Source organism: Thunnus maccoyii, chromosome 13, assembly GCF_910596095.1.
Source record: "Thunnus maccoyii chromosome 13, fThuMac1.1, whole genome shotgun sequence".
Classification (NCBI taxonomy): Eukaryota; Metazoa; Chordata; class Actinopteri; order Scombriformes; family Scombridae; genus Thunnus; species Thunnus maccoyii.
Genome location: NC_056545.1, coordinates 31,125,749 through 31,143,874, shown reverse-complemented (window position 1 = coordinate 31,143,874; position 18,126 = coordinate 31,125,749). Strand labels below are relative to the sequence as shown.

Sequence of the window (18,126 nt, the reverse complement as noted above, 5' to 3'; positions counted from 1 at the left end):
CCCCTAAAGGAAGGTAGACTCTAGAGCCTACAGATGGATGCTGGATGGAGGTGGGGCTTTTGAAATGCTGTATGAACAGCATTAGCATAGCTCCAGTAAAGCCGAGCAGAGTACTGATATGAATAAAAGGGTGCTTTGGATATACAGTATGTTACAGAGAGAGGACAACAAGTCCTCTACATTAAAGAACCAAATATGTCATTTCACCATGTGACTCCAGCATGACAAATAGGAGCGTTTTCTAATCTGGCACCCCTATCACCAGTAATCGACAACATCATTTGTCTGTGCTTTCCAAAACCGTTACATCACTGTAAAAAAAAAAAAGAAGCTGTTTTATGAAGTGAAAGATAGGGAAAAATCATGGTTTGGGTTAAAATGATCACTTTGTTAAGGTTAGAGAAACGTGTGGTGTGGGTTAAAGTTACTACTTTCTTAAAGTTAGGCGACCTTCATGTCATGGCTACAATAATAACCACAGAGTTAAGGTTAGGGGACAATTGTAGCTACATTTTTTTTAAAAACTGTCCCGACTGACAGTTGGAAACAGGAAATGAACAGTGTTCTCCTGTCGCAAAGTCCACTGTTGGTTAATGCCCCCTCATGAGGAAAACTGTCGACAAACACACACACATATATATATATATATATATACATACATATATATACACACACATCATCTGAAATGCACAGCTGCTCCAGGTCATAAATACAATGGCCACTAGATGGCATCTGACACTGAATGTAACATTATTACCAGATAATGACATTGACATTATGACCTGATATGTTGTTCTCAGGGAGGAGTATGCCATGTTGGGCTGCCTGAACTACCTAACAGGCTTCGCTACATTAATGATTTTTGAATTCCATTCCAGCATCTTTAGTTGCAAGGTCCTGGTATTGCACATGCTGCATCACTGTCACACTGACATGCCTTACTGGGACACTTAAAATAAAAGCCATGGATAATTAGTTATCAGCTAACACCTGTGCTTTTCTGCTATAACATTAAAAAATCTGCAGTGAAAAAGCTGATTACTGGCCCAAGAAAAAAAAAGACAAAAGAAAAGTTTTACTTACCATGTAGTTTTTGACTTCTTCTTTGGTCTCGTCTATCTTCCTTTGAGATGTACGTATTTTCTCCCGGGTGTTGTTCATCTCTGCAGCAGCTTTTTCCATCTTAGCTTTCATCTCAGCCACGGTCAAAATTTTAGTCATTGTGTCCTCCAGTTTTTGTTCAAGCTCCTCCCTTTGTCGTTGCATTTTTATCTTCATGATTTCTAATTCATCCCTCTCTTGCATGGTCCTCTCCAGTTGTTGGTCAAGCTTCCGTCTCTTTTTTTGTGCTTGAAAATTCATCCATTTTATTTGGCTCTTTTCCTCTGTTAAATCCGTCCTGCTCTGCTCTGCATCTTCTCTCAGCATGCGCAGCATCTTTCTGATATCTTCTACTTCAAGAATCACTCTCAGAATGTCAGCGTTCACTTTGTCCATGGTGCTTCTTTCCATGTTGTCCTCCTCAATTTGATTTTCTGTATCTACTGTTTGTTGCATTATTCTGGTTATTTCAGTCTGTTGAAGTCTCATATTTTCCTCATCAAAACTATCATCTATGCCCACCTCTAGCATCTGCTCTGATCTACTCCATTCAGTCTGTTCTTCTCTTTCCTCCATGTCTTGTTTGGCATTTTCAATCTCTTCCTTCATCTTGTTGATCTCCTCCTTTTTTCTCCTGCTCGTTCTCATCATTTTCACCAGGTTCTTTTTCTTTATTTCTATCTCTGCATTTGTCACTTCCAATTCTCTTATCTCTTTCTTTGTCCTTCGTAACTTGTCGTCCAGCTCCTGTTTTTGCCATTCAACACTCTCCCTCATACACTTCATTGCATCAATTTCAGCTTTAGCTATCTGCCTGTCTCTCTCTAGGTTTTCTCTGTCTGTCTGTATTTTAGTTTTGATTCTATCTATCTCATCTCTTTCAGATTGGACCTGTGCCAACTTGTTCTCTATGTCTTGTTTTTCTCTCTGCATATCAGTCATCATCTGCTGCCACCTCTCTGCGTTCCACGTTGTTATCGTCATGGTTACATCTGTGTCTTGCCTTAGCTTTTGAGAGTCAGCTTTCATGTTTTCCTTTTGACCTGTCTCTGCCTTCAACTCCTTCAGAGTCACTTCCTGTTCTTGTTCACTATCTTCCAGCACACCCCAAAGTCTTTCCATCTCTTCCTGTATTCTGCTGAGTTTAATTTTCAGAGCGTCATTTTCTTCTTTCTGTCTTTCTTTGCTTTTCATCTCAGGGACTGTGGCTTTCTGCATTTGAACATTACTTTGCTGTTGATTCAACCTTTGCTTCAACTTGTAGATAATTACATTCATATTGTGTTTGATGTGGTGAATTTCATCTTTATGTTGTGAAACATCCTCTCTGTTTCTCTTTAACTCTTGCTTTAAGCCTGCCATGCTTTTCTCAATTTGTTCTTTTGCGTGCTGTGCTCTGAGCATTATTTTCTTATTCTTGTTTATTAGACTTTGAAGACTGTCATCCATCTCCATTTTCTCCTGCTCTTGCTGTATCTGTTGGTTGGGCTCTTTCTGACCTTCTTGCGATTTTGTCTTTTCATTGATGATCACTTCTAACTTGTATCGCTCATTGATGATCTCACCATGTCTTCTCTCCAGAGCTTCCCTCTCTTGGTGTATTTCAGTCCACATTTGCAAAAGTTGTATTTTTTCTTGAGTGGCTTCATTTTTATTCTCCTTGAGTTTCTCAGTAACATTTAACATCTGTAATTTCAACCTGTTTATTAATAAGCACTGCTCATGTTTTTCAGCTGTCAGCCTGTCGATGTCCTCCTGTTGCTGCTCTGTCTTTGTCTTTAGGTATTCAGTTTCATTTCTCTCTCTCTGTGTCTCCTCCCAAACTTGTTCAATCTCCTTCATTACCTGACATGTCAGTTGCCTTTGTCTTTTGATAATCTCCATTTTGTTTTTAATGTGGACTTTTGTTTGTTTGTCTTCTAATCGGTTGGTGTCATCCATTGTTTCCTCTGTTTGGGTCATCTTGCTGCGCTGTTGTCTTTGCTCTGTTGGTCAAGAAAATGTACATATCACTTGTTTAACAAATGACCAACAAAAGAGACAATTGCTGAGAAGCCACCCAAATTCTGTTAAACCAAGCCTTTTACAACAGAGAGTGGAACAAGTAGAAAGACAATTGAAAAAAAAAAATTCTAGCATGTTTATCCTCTTCTGTAACAAAAGGAGGACACAAAAGGAGGACAGGCAGGACAAGAAATGACACACGACTTAGCTAGGTCATCACTCTCATCACGACAAACAGGACTTAACATAAAGAAAAGCAAGGAATAATACTTCCAGTCTCCTGCAAACGACTAGATTTTTTTAAAATTGGTGATACTGTTAACAAGATATATGACAAATGACTAGATATTTATATTCAACTGATTTGCCATATTGTACATGCCCACCTGCATTAAGTTCAGATAAAGGAAGTAGTGTAACATTCAATTTGCACAGGCAATAAATGTGGAAAGTTAAATCCTCCAGTGCACACTGAGAATGGACTTGTGACTGAAGGAGGAGACGTCTTGTGCCATGCAGTTAAATGTTTGAAATGAACAATATTCCTCAGGATTTTTCAATGAGAGAGAAGGAAGTATATGTTTTTTAGAATACCCAATTACCTTGTTAATAATTTTAACAATGTAATTTAACTATTTTTGTGGAAAAAAACATTAGACTCTGGTGGGGATCTTTAAACCATGACCACAGTCTTTCCATAACTAATTGATTAAACTGATTTAACTATTCAGATCCTTTAGTAAAAGTAGTTTTACTACAGTCTAATAATACTCCATTACAAGGTATTACAGGTATTTTTTTTAAAACATTGGTAGCTCATATTATGCAAATACTGTGTTCAATACAATGTTTAGTTGATATGTTGGTATTTAAAAAACTAACAGCACAGTTAGAGACATTCCTGTCGTCCATGGTCATGATCTTTTAAATTTGTTGTATCTTGTAGGTAACACATTTAATTTCACAACAATATACTCATGTTCAAAACATGCCATGTGAGGCTTTAACAGGTTTGTCTTACCTAAATCAGCCATAAGCTCAGGTTCCTCCTGTGAAAGTATCTGGTAGAAGCTAGCTTTGGTTTGTGAGTTCCCCTCCTCCACCACATGAAACAGCTCCCTCATTTGATTCTGTGGTGTCAGAGCTCCAGTGATGGCAGTTGTTTCCGTGTGTGTGCACAGCTGTTGTGAGATGCAGGCCTGTATGATCACTCCAGGTGATCTCACCCCAGCAATGATCTGCTCCCTGAACTCCTCCAGGAAGGTTTCCACTACAAATAAATTTGGTGGTTATTTCTCCTGAAGGAGTTTCAAGTTTGGATTTCATTTCATTTCATTCAGCATTTCATTGCTGCAAAAGCCTATGTATCAAACATTTGCAATGGGTTTTGCAATCACACTGAAAAGTTTTGAGAAACTTAACATTACTGGCACATGTTTGCAGTAAATGTAAACACTGGCAGTTTGTGCCATCATTTGAATGCATATTTATCATAAAATAACCATTCATGGTGAAATTTTAAGAATACCCGTATGTTTGCTGTTGAGAACCAAAAAACAAACCATTTTGAGGCAAAAATTAGATTTACCATTGTCTCTTGATGTGGCCATGTTTCTGCATTACAAATTCAAAACTGGGGTTCCCCATCAGAACACGGACCTGAATAGGAACAGTATAAGATTTAAAAAGTAATTAAAAAACACACAAAAAACACTCATATTTACTGTAATTAGAACAAGTATATCCATTAAAAGTCACAAAATATTCATATACACATCAGTGTATTGAACTTTTGCAAATTTATAAACTTTTACTTACCTCAGCTTCCTTTTGTCTTGAGCTGTGTGCGAACACAAACAATTATATCATGTTAGACTGAAAGTCCTAGAAGACAAGAGACATTTTAGTAAGTCGTCTGAGAAAGCTCTGTGCTGCTGTGCCTAGGTGTTGACTCAGAGATCTGTGGAGATGAGGCAAACTGGCACAATTATCTTCAAAACATTGCATATCTCCTCCCTCCACATGTTCAATGACCACCATGTCTGGCTGTCGGAGAAATGTAACACCCAGTATGTGAGCGTATGATTGGATGGTAGGGGAGGTTTGCGTGGTGAGACATCTTGCTCTGTGGGTCTGCTCTTGGCTGATAAGGGTGGGGTCTATGTTTGGGTTGGTGTCCAGGGTTTCCCTCAGCTCTCCTGATGTACTGTATGTAAACATTGAATAATTGAATAATCATTTTTCCCAATGGCAGAAGCAGTACACTGATCATTCCTTGAATTTATTCATTTATTCTTGAATTAATCATTTATTTCATTACTGAAACGTATTCTATCAAACATTGTTCTACATATTAGTAATATGTGACTCAGAGGTTCAGAGGAGCAGCTTATAACTAGAACTCAGGAATAAGTGAATTTTGGCCTTGCATTACTCGTGCGTTTGTGTTTATTTGTCCCAAACAGCCAATTTACCAACTTTACATTAGCTGTAAGCTAACTAGCAACAGATGCATTTATTGTGTTTGTGTGTTTGTATTCAGTTCAGCCTCTGACTGATGTCAGAGCTCACCAGAGACTTCTTTCTGTTATTTCCCTCCAGTCTTTGTCTCTTTTCCTCTCGTCTGGGCACATTTATGAAGCACATTCACAAAGTCACGCGATATGTGCATTTCTATTTCATTCTTCCTGACCGCCAGAGATAGTATAAAATACCAAGATATGCATTGCTAGCATACGCAGGAGGTCGGACCATAATACCAATAAAGTCACACATGTGACCTGGGTGATAATAAAAACCTAATAAAGATGCCTGGCACCCAGCAGTTGTCTCCTTTTCATCTTCTCGCCTAAATGCGCAGGTTGTGTATGTTGTTAGCATTAGCTAGCATCAGTGCTTTACTACTTATGCCAGTAGTATGTCAGTTGGAGCTACGTTCCATCCTCCAGAGGCTGCGTAGCCGGTGCTCATCTCCGCCGGGAGTCCAACCACAAAGCGTTGGACTTTTCCAGGTAAGTAGCCAACTTTATTTCCCTGGCGGGCATGCCTTGCTAACTTAACTGTTTAGAGCGTCAGCTCATTGCGGGTGAATTGTCATGTGCTGTATTAGCTTGTGGGATCTGTGGTGGTGAGTGTTTTGTTTCGCTCTTTGGCCACTGATTTACCGCTGTTAATGGTAATTACATGTAATTATACCTAACAGGGTCACCTGTGTGAATGGCCAGAAACGGGGCCAGGATTTGTAGCCAAGTGTTTCCCGCTCCATTGCTACATCGCTAGCCTCACAGCAATATAGGTGCTGGTTTAATTGGATTTGTAGCTGAGTTTTCTTGCTTTACTGCTACATCGCTAGCCATACAGCGATTATGCTCTCCATTCGTAACTCCTACTTCGTCTCTCTCAGCCCAGAGGATGGCCGTGACAGATGCCCATCGTGCCTTGGCATTGAACATCTGAGACAGACACTAACAGAGAATTCTTACATTAATTGCAGCTGCATGCAGTTAGCAGAGAGAACTGCGAGGTTGGCCAAATCTGACGTGGCATCACTGAGGCAGGCTTACCTCTTTGAGGAATGCCTGCATTCAGCCCTCCTTCAGGTTCTAAGTGCCACAGGCACACACAGGGTGACGCCTCCAGCGCTCAGAAGAAACGGAAGTGTGATGAACCTTTGGCCCTTAAAGTGTACATATTGGCCTCTGAGTTTGCCCAGATTAAGGCCCTTCTTCTTATTTTACAGTCTGGCAGCTCTGAAGCAGCCAGAGGGCCGCCAGACTGTAAAATAAGAAGTAGGGCCTTAATCTGGGCAAACTCAGAGACATATGATGAGAGTGATGACCTAGCTACTTTACCCTCTGTTGCTAGCCAGTATGATGAGGACACACTATCTATTGCAGTCTCAGGGAATTTTTTTACTTACAGGCAAGCAGGAGAACAGGAGTACCTGGAGAGGGGGTCCCCCTTTCCCTCAATGACAGGCTCTCGCGGGTCAGGAGCAGACTGCTTGAGGGACGCTGAGACTGGTCTTCCCACAGTTAAGCAAGTGATCCAATTGCCCATCTCACAGCTTGGTCTGGATGCTGCTCCTATAGAGGCTGCTCCCTCTAACACCTTTTTCATGCACACCCCACAACCATGTGCCTTCAGAGTTCCACCCTCTGAGCCATACACTGATGAACTTCAGAGGTGCTGACGAGAGCCCAAGGTGTTCCTCCACCTAGCAAGTGACTGCAGGCTTTGGCTGCCATGGAAGATGCCACCCAGTATGGTCTAGACTAGATGCCTGCCATGGATGCTTCCATTGCTTCTCTGATAGTATATCCAGATGAAACTCTTAGATCAGATGCTCGTTGTCCATGCCCACAGTGTAGAATCACTGATGACAGGGCCGGTTCTAGCCATTTTGGTGCCCTAGGCTGGATTAGGATTTGGTTTAAGTTATTTTTGATGGGAATAAATTATTCTACCTTAAATGTGTCCTGTAGACAACTTGAATAAATATAGATGGTTCCAGTCTAATATTGATTATTAGTATTTTAATTATAATATTATAATAACTTTTAATTATTATATAAAGGTTTGGCCAAAGTACTGGTATAATAAAAATAGATTCCCTAGCATCCATTTGTGGACAAATGGACAAAACATTCCAAATGTACAGGATGAGTTACATATGTTCATAACTGATTGTGAATATTTGATAGAATTATAGCATAAATGTGTCTGGATTTGTCCATATTGACATTAGTTACATAACTGCAGCTGTAACATACAATGAACAGAACTCACCTGGTGCAGGCTGTGTTTCACTGCAGGTAGCTGGAGTGCTTGATATGATGTTAGATGTTGCTTGACCTGCAGCTATATTCAAACATACAGAACATCCAGACTGTTACACCACTGCACTAAGTCCTTTGTGTCATTCTACTGCATATAAAGTAGCACTGTACAAATAAACTTTATTTAATTTAATAATAATAATAATAATAATAATAATGATAATAATAATAATAATGACAACATAGCAGTGTATTATCAGTTACACAGAGACCACAAATAACTGGCTGAACTGACTTGCTTAAGAGTGGTGTAGTTGGGAGATCAGATGTAACTTCTCCAGCAGCTGGAGGCTTCTGCATATATTTCCTGAGAGCATCTGGGCAGTTACAGAGCAGATATCAGCCTGTTACAAGCAAACACATGTAGCTGCAGAGCAGGAAAAATAAATACTGCAGCCTGTTGCACCAGCAAGTTAAAACTTAGCCTAGTTATAACATAAATTATTACTAAGTTGTGATTTATGCATTACTAAAATAAAAGCTTGCACCATGGAGATAAGTTACAACATAACTCTAATTGCTGCCATTTTCCAACATAGACCTAATTTATTGATATGATATTTCAGTATTGATCCAGCTTACTACGATGTGTTATGATGCCAAGTGGGTCATCTGGTGCAACTCAGTGCAGAAATCTACGTTTTTATGGATAACGTTATAGCATTAGCCATTATCACTGATATTGGACAGTGAAATTTCAGTACAATGCCTTACGTTGTGGGAAGGAGCAGTTATCCAGATAGCTAACTACTGACTTGTCATTCAGTCATCATATCCTTCAATCTGTGACATTATCTGAGTCCATCAGTCCGTTATTATCTACCAGTAGCTTTATTAATACTTAGCTAGCTAGCTGCTACAAATGAAACATCTAATATTACACACAAAATGGCATTTTAATGTTAACATAAGAGGACATACCTCTATATTGGGCTTTCTTTTCCTCCTCCTCTTTTCTCCATTTTCTTCCATGCGCACCTGAAGGTTTGAACCTTTACATTATGAAATAAAATGTGGATATCTGCTTCTTGACATCTCGTCACAGACTTTGTCTGTCTATGATGCATCATCCCTATTTTTCAGTGTGCACAATACAGGTGCAGGACAGATGAAACATTGTGTGGAACAGGGGTGCAAAGTGTAGGCCTATTTCTCTCTTTCTTTATGTGTTTGTTCATTTTTTACCTCAATTTTTATTTTTTTTTATTTAATTATTTCCTTTGAGGGGGACCACCCTGCTGAAAAAACAGCTAAGACCAGCTAAAACCAGCAACCAACTTAATCTGGTCTATGGTGTTTTATTTCAGCAGGGCAGCGCTCACCAGATAAGGTTGCGCCATAGGCGACAGCCTACATGGCATATGCTTTCAGCTGGCCCTGACTGATGATCCCCTCAACAAGAGTTATGATATAGCAGTTCAGAGGACATACTGGAAACGTATTGGAAACTTTCTTTCTCACCTTTTTCTAGCTCTATTGCAGACCCTCCAGACTGCCGGAGTTGATGCCCAAACACAGAGCCTGAGTGATGCTTCGATACAAGCGTTTGCTTTCATGACCAGAGAGCTTGGCTTGAACTTGAACTTGAACTTTGACCTTGGCCCAGTACCTAGTGTGGCTTGCCCAGGCCCCCTTGTCAGAGGGTGCAAGAAGACACTTTGCACACTGCCTGTCATTCCAGGCCAGATGTTTGGGCCTGCAGCCCAACAGGCCTTGGAGCATAGTGTGCAAGTGAAAGTCAAGCAACAGTTTGCTGAGTAATGCCAGGCAGAAAGAGACTGGTTTACAATCAACAACTTGAAGGATGCTTATTTCCATGTGCCAGTGGCATCCCACCACAGTGGCATCCCACCACAGGCAGTTTCTTTGTTTTGTCTGTCTAGCTCTGGGTGCTCCAATTTGGGCTCTCGCCCAAATAATATCTTAACCCTCATATTGCCCCTCTCTAGAACCCTGGAGAAACAAGATAGTGGTAACAGATTCCTCCCTCTCAGGCTAGGGTGCTGTATGGAACTGCAGGACAGTCAGGGGAACCTGAGGTCCTCAGCAGAGGCCCTCAGGCATTTTCTTCCTTTCTCAGAAGGGAAATATGTTCTTGTTCGGTCAGACAACACTTCGACAGTTTATCATGTGAACCACCAAGGGGGCACCAAATCAAGTCAGTCCCTGCGGGAGGCTCAAAGGTTTCTTTGGAGGGCCTCACCTTGATTTGCAAGTCTCAAGGCAATGCATTTGCCAGGTGTGCAGAACAAGGCTGTGAACATGCTTTCCCACCAAAAACCCCCTCCGGGTAAGTGAAGACTGTACCCAATGGTGGTTCAGATGATCTGGGAGAGGTACAGTAGAGTGGACATTGATCTGTTTGCTTCCGAAACATCAACACACTGTCCATTGTGGTTCTCCCTCTTGGATCCAACCAGTCTATTGGGGCAGGATTTGCTGGCACACCCCTGGCCAGACTGCCTCCTACATGCCTTTCCTCTACTTCAACTACTCATGTTGATACTTCATAAAATAAACAGATTCAACCACACAGTGCTCCTGGTGGCTTACTTACCTGTGATCCGTTGGCTTCTCAATGGCTTCTCACAGAGTGCCTTGGCCTCTCCCGCTGAGACAAGATCTTCTGTCACAGCTGGGGAGGAGGCATTTGGCATCCTCACCCAGATCACCTTCAGCTGAAGACTGAGTTCTTCTGATCAATCTGCCATCTTGGCTCAACATGTTTTGGTGGACAGGCGAACTGTGGGGTCACATCCTCTGAGCTGTTTTCTGAAAGGTGCTCTCTCGCTTTTGCATCTGCAAAGAGAGTTAGTGAGCTTCGCACCCCGTCTGTTGCCAGGGACTATTGGTGTTGGAATTCTGATGGGTCTGGGGTTACCATGTGGCCAACCCCTCATTTCTTCCTAAGAGGATTTCAGCTTTTCACATCAATCAGCCTATCAATTAGGCAGTTTTCGAGCCGCAGCCAGGGGCAGAGGAACTGCTTCCTAGTGCCAGCCTACTTTGTCCTGTTCGGGCTCTGAGACAGTACATAGATGTGTCGGCTGGGTTCCAGAAGTCTAATGCACTCTTATCTGATGGTCTATTATAGAGGGCACAGGCCTTGCCTTGTCCAAACAGAGGCTCTCAAAATGGGTTGTCGACACCGTATCTTAAGCATACAGGCTCAGGGGCCTCCAGGTCCCCCCGGTGAAATGTCATTCAACCATGAGTGTCTCCATATCTTGGGCCCCCTTGAGGGGTATTCCACTGAGTGACATCTGTGCCGCAGCTTGTTGGGCTTCTTCCTGTACCTTTGCCTGCCTCTACAGAGTTAATGTGGCCTTCCCCCATTCTGTGGTGACAGTGGTCTTGTCTGCTCCTTTGGTCTGCAACTGAGTACAGATTCCTTGTGACCGTGTTGGTATGGGTCATCCAGGTATTTCATACCATCTTTGGCGGTAAGGAAGAATGAAATCGAACAAGAGTTACAAATGTAACTAAGGTTCAAGGTTATAGAACGTAACTTTTGATTTTTCACTTAACTTGAAACATTTTCAACTTGCAAAGACACTTAATAACCTCAGTTGCATTGACTTTGTATATTGTTGTGATGTTCCTGATATTCACTTTGTGTTCTGGCTAAATAAAACACAAGAGCTAAATTCAAACCATTGGCTTATTTATGAAGAAAATTTGGAGTAGACATACACATAAATTGGTGTCAAATCACACATTTCACACATACAGAGGAATTGTACATTTAAATTCCTTGAAAACATTCAAAAGTAAAACCCAAATTTCAGAAATTTTTTTACCTATTTGGTCCTTTAAGTTGTTATTTAATTTCTCATTTTTCTTTGAGTTAACTGAGTTCTAAGTTCTCTTACACATTTAGTAACAAAATTAAGTACCTGGCTGGGACTAGCACCTAAATACAAGTTAATTGTTAATTTAATCTGAACTGCACCCTGTAATGACGCACACTAACAATGCTACACATGACTATGGCTGTTGCATGTAGCTTCTTAATTCACTTTGCACAAAGAAAACCAATTAAAAATACAACCTAAAACGTATTCCCACTGTCTTAACTTAGCTACGGGCAACAAAAAAATGTTAAAAACTCAAAATCTCCTCCAAAATGGAAAAATACAAACGTTTACCACTGCACTTGTAAAAGGAACAGTACACAAAGTAAAATAGCAAAGTAAAACTATGTAAATACTAATGTCTGTTATCATTAATTAACTGAATAACTAATGCCATTTAATTGGCTTACATTACATTTAATATTTGTTTAACCTTTTATTTGTTTCAGGTTATATTAATCTAGGTTAGACTCGAATCATACAGAGTTACACTGTATGAAAAGAGGGAAATCTGGGAAAATGTATGACGTGTAAAACTAGACTGAAATATTTCTCTGACTGTCTGTGGAAATAAGTGGATCAGAGTCATGTGAAGGCAGCTTCCCAGAAACACTACAGACATATTGGTTTTGTGGACAACTGGGAATTTCCAATTCAAATTCTACCACACTCTTGGTTCCTGACTGGCCTAGAGCTGCAGCTTTCCATATGTCAATGATTGTGTGAGTGTGATGTAAATCTTAGGTTAAAAGTAATATTTGTGGTTTAAATTCCCCATTCCTTCCTTTTAATGTTTTGAAGGTGTGGATCTCAAACATATAGATGAGATTTTATCATGCACTGTGAAGTTAAACCCACATGATTTACCCTGAGCTAACCTAAATGTGTTTGTATAGATACATTATTATGTTTGACTGTAGCACCACTTGGACCAGCTGTACATTGGTTGACTGGTCATTTATATGCTTTTACACAGAAAGTTAATCTGACAGTATTTCTTTATGATCAAATGCTGTTTGGTTAACTGTCTGTGTAAATGTAAATGCAATTTTGAGCATACCTTGCCCAATTGTACAGTCAAACTGTACTCCAAACTGGTCAAAAGTTTAACACACCTTCCCATTCAATTGAATGAGAATGTGTGTCCAAACTTTTGACTGGTGCTGTACATTGACTTGTCAGTTACTTTTTTGGGTCTGCTTATATTGACCCAGGCTATCACTATATAATAAAAGTCAAAAATCCTTTTTAGAACACTTCACTTTTACTTTTTGCAAATACTGTACATTCACATTTACACAAGTTGGAAACAAGAGACTTGACAAATAATCTAATCTCTGCATGCAACAGTACTATTTCACTTAAAATTACCACTCATCCACGCTTAATTTTACTCCCATATTTAATTTAATATCACACTACCAATTTACAGCCTAGTGTAACTGTCAGCCATCCATTTAGAGAGTGAAATTATCTACTGGATAATAAATCAAAATTTCAGTGAAAGACATATAGCCACCATCTCATGAGACTGAAACCTTTTAACTGTAATGACAACACTTTTTTTTTTTAAACCCCTGATAAGTTGTTTTAACTTTAACAGTTTTCTTTTCTTTTGGAGTACACCGCCCTCTACTGGGCTACAGACCTAAAAAATATATCAAAATGTGATTTGGATAATGAGGTTTTGCACAAAGCTGAGTTTTAATGTCAGTGTCAGACTCAGTGATTTTAATTGCTGATTTTATCCTATTGTCTGTGTTTTTGTTCCTAAATTCCAAACACATACCAGTCTGGTATGAAATTATCTCAGAATCAGCTGGTTCAAAAAAGCTGTCCTGGTTGGTTCCATCGTGCTTTAAAGACCATTTAAGACAGCTTGATGCTGCCTAGAGTTCATCATTGTAGAGGTGGAGAGTAACACCAGCTGTCTGGGTCACTTATCTGAATTTGTGACCTCACTTGCACCTGACATTCAAGATTCAGCCTAATTTATTAATCTCTCCAGATGACTCAAAGCATACAAACAAACAAACAAACCATTAAGCCAGTGCAAAGTTCAGGCAAGCAGCATGTGACAAATGACATCATGATCAACAAACTTTATGACTTTATGAGGTCAAAGTCAGAAGAGATAAAATAATCCTTCTATGTTTTTCTCGGGCAGCAGTCAGACTGAACTGAAACACTAAGGAATGACAGGGATGCACACAGCCAGACACAATTACATTCACTAAACTTAACACCCAGCCGTTTTATACATCACAGAAGATACTTAACTGCTCTACAGCTTTTCTACTGGCCACCTGCACAACCTTTGTTACAGCATTCCTGTGTTTGATGTCAAGATTAGGCCTACCATATTGACAAATAACTGAAAAGAAAGTGTAGGCAAGTTTAGCTGTACAGTGTCAAATAAAAATTTAATATCTGAAACATCATTTCATTTTTTTTGCCTCCGCGCCAGCAACAGCCGTTGCTGGAGGCATTATGGTTTTGGGTTGTCCATCCGTCCGTTCCATTCTCGTGAACATGATATCTCAGGAACGCCTTGAGGGAATTTCTTCAAATTTAGCACAACTTGGACTCAACAATGAACTGATTAGAATTTGGTGGTCAAAGGTCAAGGTCACTGTGACCTCATGTCAAATACCAGGGTGCAGGTTGGTTACATCACTATCTCAGTCTCTCCTGCTCAAATTTTGCGTCTATCAGCAAGTCTCAACGAGGGGAGTCACATCCACCTGCTACATGACGCACATTTCCTACTTTGGACATCAATCCCAGAGTTAGGGGTGTTCCCCAGAGATAAAGCTGAGCTACTGACACAAGTGAAATGCTCTCAAGGGACTCTCCATAACCTGTTGTTCCCCTTCTCCTTTCCACAAAGTTAGGTTGTAAAAAATAGGCTATAAATGAAAAGTGCAAAGCAAGACTCGCCTTTGAAGTTCCTCCCTACATGGTACACACTACACAAAAACAGGATTTTTAAGCCTCTTTCCACTTTTATTCGAATAAAAATACAAATACAAATAATGTTGCTGCCTCAACAAATATATATACAAATACAAATACCGGGCTCTCTGCACATCCCTACTCACAAAACACGTTATTGGCTATAACTCAAGAACTCATGTTCTAATTATGACAAAGTTTAACGAAATGTCTAATAGGATAAAATGATGAAATGATGACATTTTATACCCAAAAGGTCAAAGGTCAACTTTACTGTGATATCATAATGTTCTGCAAAAACACGTTTCTGGCCATTATTCAATGCCATAACTCAGGAACAGAAGGGGAGATTGTGACCATATTTCACATTTGGTTGGATATGAATTGGTGACACTAATCTTGGGTTCCCAAATTGAAACTGTGATTGTACAGATATCCTGTGCTGCCGGTTTGATGTGTGTGAAGTATCCACGTTTTTGAATTTGTAGCTTCTTTGCATTTTGCTTTCCCAAGGTACTTGTATGAGTCCACCCTCTTTACTTCCTCTCCCTGGATGACAACCAGGACAGGAGGCCTCCTGTTCCTCTGGTAGTCCATCACAAGCTCATTGGTTTTGCTGATATTGAGCCTCAGGTGATTAATGTTGCACCATGTGACGAAGCTTTCTATCAGTCCTCTGTACTCCTCTGTAAAAATAGTCTCTAAGTGAAGACTGCATGTTTTTCACTGGAAAAGTTTTTTCACTAGAATCACACATGTCAATATAGTGATAACTTCCATTTTGCCAAAAAATACACTTAATACCTTTTATTACACTTTTACAAACATTGTATAAGGATCCAATAAAACAACCATGTCTTGGTCAACCACCAGTAGTGTCTTTGGAAAGGGCCCTCAGGTCCATTACAAATTCAATATTAAAGACCTTTTTAACAGCAGGGTCACAAGGCTTGGGAACATTATTGATTGACCAACTGTCACTCAGTGTGTTGACACATTTACACATTAGCATATAGATGATGTGGTACTGTGTCTACTTACAGCAGCATATTTGTGCCTTTTTATGTCTGTGAAAAGTATCTAGTATATGATACATTTTATATTTAAATTCATAAATACATGAAAGTGAAATATGTAAATATAGCAAGAAGGGGAATATGAGCCCTGTAGATGAATATTTTATCACACTGAACTCACATCAGTTTCTGTCAGATTTGTGTTTGTTTGTTTTCTATTATTATCAGATGGCTGGAATATTAGTGTGACTGGATTAGCTTCCATGGGACTTCTTCCTGTATTTTAATACCGTGTTGTCATATATAATGATAAGCCTGTAATTCTATGGCACTAATTGTTTTACAATCTTTATATTTTCAGGATTAAAATGGTGTGGTAGCCTATCATTCTAAACTTTATTACTTGTTTAATTTGATTCTTTTACTTTTCCCTTTTCCTTTTTTTGCACTTACTTCCAAGTAACTGTAATAATAAATGTTGCCTCCATACCCAGTTATGGTACTTTGCATTTTTCTAACACCCACACTTGTTGTGTCATTTCCGGTACAACACTGCTCGTTTGTTCAGAGTGAAAGGAGTTGTGTGGATTTCTTTGGGAGCGGCTCTTCTCCCGTCCGTCCCTCTGCTGCTGCATCAAGTCACCAACATAAAACGAGAACAACACAGTAGTTGGGCCCGTTTTCCTCCAAAATAAAGGCATGAAAGATACATTTTCCCGGAAGTAAAACACCAAAAACGCTCATGTTTAATGTTTTAGCTAACGACTCATTCAACAGTCTTAAATGTTTGTTTGTAAGCATATGTATAGATGTTGTGAAAAATAATCACCATAAGTCGCCAGTTGATATTGTTTGAGTTTTTACAAACTCTGTGCAAATGAACAAAAATTTCTTTTGAAAGCATTATAAAGCTCAAGATGGAAACATTCGAGACCAATATTGGTCTTACAATATTATGTCGTTATCAACTTTGTCCCCTGGGGGTCATCAAAAAGCCTTTTATCTTGAGAGTTGAAGCCGGATGTGGCTGTTCTCACTGAGTCTGTCAAACTTGACATTAGTGACATCCTCACAGAGCACCGATGGGTGTCTGGTCGCTTCTGTCATTGCGTTAGTGGTTCCTGGAAAATATTGCTTCATACTCCCATTGACCCTCCTACCGCTGGAACAGCTGCGTCAAGTCAGCCAACATCGACTGACAGCACAGGAAGTAATGAAAGAGTTTCAATATAAAGATGGAGAATCCACCACTGTTGGGTGAGAAGGAAAAGCTGTGGGAAGAGTAGGGTAATATAATGATTAAAACATTTAAATGAACGATCACATTTGATAGGGACAGACTGACTGAATAATGCATATTAGGCTGTGTGTAAATGATTGTGCGCCTGAATTGAGGCTTTATTTTGAAATATGTAGGTGGATGTGACAGTTTTTACAATAGCTAACTTTACACTGATGTCTCTGTACAAAACATAGTGTACAGACCTCCCAGCTTCGCGTTTATCCAACTCCTCCGACAGCTAGTGAGGAACAGCTTTTATACGACGACTTTAAATATGGAGGATTTATTGTGAAGCAACAGGATTACACACGCTGGACACTTTTCCCGACACGTTTTTCCTCTGGACACTTGGACACTCCTTGTTTTTTGTGCGCTGGATGTGGACCGAGTTGAACAGGGATCCCAGCAGACATTCCCTGGTGGTTTGGTAAGTTAGGACTTGGTGTTTTTCCCTGCTGATGAAGCCACAGTGACTGTAAAGGAGCTCTTGTTCTGGGCTTCACTGGCTCGTGTGAGTTGCTCTGGCAGCTCAGTCACAGTCGCTGATCAAATCAACCCCCCAGGAAACAATAGTTGTACCCCAACAATTATAGGATGGTACTGAAATAACAGCAAAACGGAGTGACGTCAGATCACCATGTAAACATAAAGTATACTAGCACACTAAGTCCAGCTTGACCACTGTTAACTGTAGACTTATCCAGAAACAAGATTAAGAGGCTGAGTAAAAAATCAGCAGTTTGTTTTGTGTCATCTGGGTACACTTTCATTTGTGGTATTAATATGTGAAAATTACATGATCATCAGTGAGCTCTTGAGGGAGGAAAATAGCAGTAAAGCAGAGGTTCCAAAGCTGTCATGTCAAGGACCAACTAGGTATATGCACAAAACAACGAAGCCTACTCAGTAGCCCATCAGGATTGGAAAGAAGTTCTGTTTTGTACATCACTGCTGTACTGTAGGTGAATATGGTTGTAGTAAGGAGAATGATCATTCTATTCAGTAAAGACATCCGTATACATTCTCTCATCATGTAGACCTCTAGTAAATAAAATGACACTGGGACTGGTCATTGT

General features: G+C 40.0%; 1 protein-coding gene across 1 annotated transcript in view; it reads left to right on the top strand.

The window, feature by feature from the left end:
- The first annotated feature begins 17,194 nt into the window (after positions 1-17,194).
- Positions 17,195-18,126, top strand: part of cblb (Cbl proto-oncogene B, E3 ubiquitin protein ligase) — a 54,766-nt gene continuing 53,834 nt past the window's right edge. The window contains exon 1 of the mRNA XM_042430834.1: positions 17,195-17,477. The gene's annotated coding sequence lies outside the window, so the exon portion shown is untranslated. The remainder of the gene's footprint in view (positions 17,478-18,126) is intronic.